This window comes from Ailuropoda melanoleuca, chromosome 17, assembly GCF_002007445.2.
Source record: "Ailuropoda melanoleuca isolate Jingjing chromosome 17, ASM200744v2, whole genome shotgun sequence".
Lineage (NCBI taxonomy): Eukaryota > Metazoa > Chordata > Mammalia > Carnivora > Ursidae > Ailuropoda > Ailuropoda melanoleuca.
The window spans coordinates 20,778,192-20,783,218 of NC_048234.1; positions in this window are offsets into that span (position 1 = coordinate 20,778,192).

Here is a 5,027-nt window from a genome sequence, read left to right on the forward strand (position 1 = left end):
TCCCTCTGCCTGCTACTCCCCCTGCTTGTGATCTCTCTCTCTCAAATAAATAAATCTTAAAAAAAAAAATAAAGAAACCAACCCCTCTGACACCTTGAACTTGAACTTCTAACCTCCAGGATTTTGAGAAAGTAAGTTTCTGTTAAAGTCAGTCAGTCTGTGCACATTGTTACGGCAGCTCTAACAGAGGAATACAGTCTGTGATCTTTTTTTTTTTTTTTAAAGATTTTATTTATTTATTTGAGAGAGAGAGAGAGAACCAGAGGGCGGAGGGGCAGAGGGAGAAGCAGATTCCCCACTAAGCAGAGAGCCCAATCCTGGACTCCAGGATCATGACCTGAGCCGAAGGCAGACGCTTAACTGACTGAGCCACCCAGGCACCCCCATGGTCTGTGATCTTATTTGGTGGCAACAAAGTCCCAAGAAGAAACAGATCACACATGAGAAAGAGGGCAACTCTGAAGAGATGTAAAGTGCAGAAGGCCTAGTGGGTATAGGGAAGCCAACTGGATGATGCATCAACCTAGGGAACCGTGGGGCTAACATTACGCCCCTAAACCCAAAGGTACAAGGGGGAAGGAGCTGTTATCAGAATCTTCAGTCAAGGGATACAGCTATTCTGAAGCAACATTGTAGGGAGGGGAACAGGGTAATGATACCCAGACCTCACTCTCCTCCCTGACTCCAATCTCTGGTCAGTGCTGCCCACTCCCGGAAACCAGAAAGCATGGGAATCCAATGAGGTCATCCATGAAGGTCAGCATTCTGGAGAGGAGGGCAAAGACGAGTAGAGAATGAGTGAATCTGGAGAAATAAAAGATACCTAGTACAGGGAGGAACCTGGACTTTCAGTTCTCTTGTATCTTGCTTTCTTCGTTCCCTACCTGCTCTGGTCTCCCCGCCACCCCCAAAGTGCCCATGGTAACTTCTGTAGCATATATAGCACATCCTCAGTAAGTATCTGGGAACTGGGTATTTTTTATGCTCAGGAACTATCACGTATTGTCAGTATTTCCTTTCTACCAGTTTTCAGAATGTATCTCTCACTATTCCTAGTTAGAGCATTCATCCAAGTCTTAGCTACATTTGCCTGTACGACTGTTACTTCCTTCTTCGTTTCTTGTTGGTTCATTCTCCACAAATGAAAAAAGACAAGCAGAGCAAATCAACTCACAAGCCACAATACTTTAAAAACAAAACAAAACAAACCCCACCTCAGGTGATTATATTTTCTGGTTGCATTTTTTTCCTTCTCTCGCCTTTATACTGATTCATTATCGTTGGCATCAGATGAAGAGTGTTTGTGGGCTATTTCAGTTCGTGTTGACTTCCTTTGCAAAAGCGTTACAACTCCCAGCCTAGCTTACCTGTTTCTGACAGGTAAGCATTCTATCTTTTGATGTCTACAATAAACTTTTAGGGTATTTCTTTCTCAAAGATGATTGCCCAATATAGTAGCGTGGTGTTGTTTTTTCAAGAAATGCTAATAAGGTGTAATGCTTTGATTATACAACTAAGTTAACTTAAAAACTTTCTTATAGGAATTATTTATATTAGATACTTCCCTAGTTTACCAAGAATGTGAGTATGCCTCATCATTGTGAATGCCTACTCAGATAAAGCTCCATTTTAGCTCTTCTTTTTTACGCGTCATTCAGTTCTGCCATCCCTATAGCTGGTTCCTTAGAAGCTGATGTATTTTCTGGCTTTTCCAGAAACACAGTGCTTTGGATTACAATGTTGGGTCACTGATTCAGTACTGAGTTGAAAGAAAGTGACATGGTTATTTTATGCGATTTTTTTTTTATCTTTTTGATTTGCTTTCAGGAAGAATTTAATCTTAAAAAAATTATTCACTTTCAAAAACAGGCATGTTTAACCCTATGAAAAATCCCGTCAGACTTTCATATATCATTTTAAATTATTCACATTCATATTTCTTGTCTTTCATCAATCTTCAACCAAATTAGTGTTCTTTCTTTAAGGGTTACTTCTTGTGGGTGAAGGATGATATCACATTTAACAAGAAGTCTATAATTATTGTGTCACACATTTGAAGCTACAAATAGAATATCCTGGCAATGTAAATCCAATTGTCTAGATTTTTATGTGTAATTTTATAATGAAGTAAAGATTGTAGTGGCAAATTAGGGTACCGAGTTCAAATACACTTCAGTCACCTTGGAAAATAATTTTTCTATTTCTTGATTACATTCGTTTTTTTTCCTTCATCTTTATGAAACCAGTATTTGAAGTTTACTATAATTTTGTTATCTCAGTGGGTTTCCATATTTTTGGTTAATTAACACTCCCTCCACCCCCCACAGGAAGAACGAAAAATAAATTAAGAGATAAACTGTTTTAATTCCATTTCCCTGGTATATTTCATGGCCATTTTATTCATGAAACACTGTATTCAGGAGTTACATATTTTTCAAGCTTCGCTGAAAATGTTGATCTTAAAAATAAGTTGACTTCAAAATATGAAAAGAAAGCTGGATCAAGATGAACAAATAATTAGATGTCTACAAACTTATTATGTCATTTGTAACTCAGTTCTTATGTATATTTTATGTGGTATATGAGTGCATTTACTGTTTGATATGATGTGGGGCTGGAGGTCTCCAAAATCAAATTCTAGTAAGTACTTTGACACATTAAGCCAGATCTAGGAGTCTTAAAAATGACTTTAATCTCTTTTATGGAAAAAAATTCTAGCTAAAATTTCAAAACAGTGCTTGGAGGCAAGTGTTTTAAACATTCCACTGTACAATGTATATTTTTGTGTTCCCTGTCTCTCAAAATGAAAATGTTTGTAAGTAAAACAAAACAAAATTTTTGGAAAAAATATTCCATGCACATAAATTCTCTTTTTAAAACAAAACAAAATGGCATCAAGAGACAAATTCATGTAATTTGAATAGGTGATCTATTTTTTCCTATTAGTGGCTGAGGTAAGTCAGTAAAAAAAAATATAAGGGCAACAAAAATTCAGTCATATGCTTTAACTGTTGACCTAAGTATTAAAAAACTATTTAAACGTAGACTTTATAATGTATTATGATGTTGCTGGGGGGAGGGTGAGATATTTGACATGTTCCAGTGGGAAGATACTTTTAGTATATTTAAACAGAAATAATGGACCTACAGGAACTTGGGAGATGTTTTTTTCCAGGCTGTACATTACATTTAAGGGGGGAAAAATAAAGGGAGGGAGAGAACCAACTTAAAAAGCATTTCTTTGACAGTTAAAGACTGGATGAAATAAAATCACATTTTTTATGATAATTGAGTAAAAATAAAATGCTTTTCAGCATACATTGCTGACATTAATTGCTGATTAAGTTATAAGAATCTCTAACACAGTTCAAATTCATTATCTTGTAAAAATATACCTGCAGTTCATAAAGTTAAGAAATATTGGTGGAAGTATCTATTAATTTTATAGGAAGTATTAACTCCATGAAAAAAATTTCATAATTTCATACAAGTGTTACAAGAACATATATGTTTAGTATTTTGAACCAATTCACCTGGTGAGCCATGTCTGAAAATGCATGAAAATTATAATTTTAGAATTGAGATCATTCATTGTTTAATCCCTGATTTACAAACCTTTCCTTGCATGCACCTCCAAAAGCATGAGGCTTAACTATTACCTAGAGAGTTTACATGACTTTCTCAACCTGGTCATAGAGTTAGCCTCAAAATCTCTCAAATACTCCTAATGTTACCTCAGAATAAGATTACACGATATCCAACATGTTTAAGATATTTCCATTCCAACAGGGAAATAGGAAAAACAATCTCTTTAATCATCTAGCATTCACTTAAGCCCTCAAAAGCAACTCCTTTGGTTTCTAGATGTATTCAGGATTGTAACGTGGCAGAACTTGTTTCTTTGAGCGGCAAATCAACATTGTCTACCGTATAGTCACATTTAACACATTTTTGAAGATTTGCCAAGGATAATTTTACTATCTATTACTTATTCTTTTCTCTGCAGTGGTGAATGAAATATTAAGGAAAAAATGGGTTCAGCTGGGTAGGTGAGACCATAATAAAAACGTGTATTAGTGATTTCTGGGGCTTGGGGCAGGTATTATTGACATATAAGGCATATATAATGTGCAGTGTATACAGTTTTGACAGTTGCAACCACACATGTAAACACTACCTAAAACAAAATCTAGAAGAGCACTCTAACAGAAATTCTGTAATAGTAATGTTCTGTAACTGTACAGTCCAATTTGGTAGCCATTAGCCAAATGTGGCTACAGAGCACTTAAAATATTGCCAGTGTGAGGGACACCTGGGTGGCTCAGTTGGTTAAGCGTCTGACTCTCGATTTCAGCTCAGGTCACGATCTCAGGGCTGAGATGGAGCCCTATGTTGGGCTCTGCACTGGGCGTGGAGCCTACTTAAGATTCTCTCTCTCTGCCCGCTATCCCCCCAAAACTAAATTAAAAATGTCACCAGTGTGACTGCAGAACTTTTAAGTTTTATTTAACTTTAATTTACAGTTAGATTTTAACAGCCATAGGAGTCACCACCAAGTTGGACAGTGCAGGATCCTCTGTATCACTTTAGATAATTCTCCTATGTGCTGTTCCAGTAAACCCCATCTCATTGCCCCACCGTCACTGAGAAATACTAAATACAGATTGGTTTTCCCTATTCTTGGACTTTTTATAAATGGATTTATATGGTACGCACTCTTCGTGCCTGGCTACTTTTGCTGAACATAATGTTTTTGTGATTCATCCATCCGTGTTGTTTTATTTATCACTAGCCAGTTCCTTTTCATTCCTCAATAGTATTCCATTGTATGAATGTATCACAATTTGTTTTTCCATCCTCCTACTGATAGACATTTGGGCTGTTCTAATTATTTTTATTTCATTTCCTTTTTAAAAAGATTTTATTTATTTATTTAGCATGCAAGTGGGGAGAGGTGCAGAGGGAGAGAATCTCAAGCAGACTCCACGCTGAGCATCGAGCCTCATGCTGGGCTTGATCTCACAACC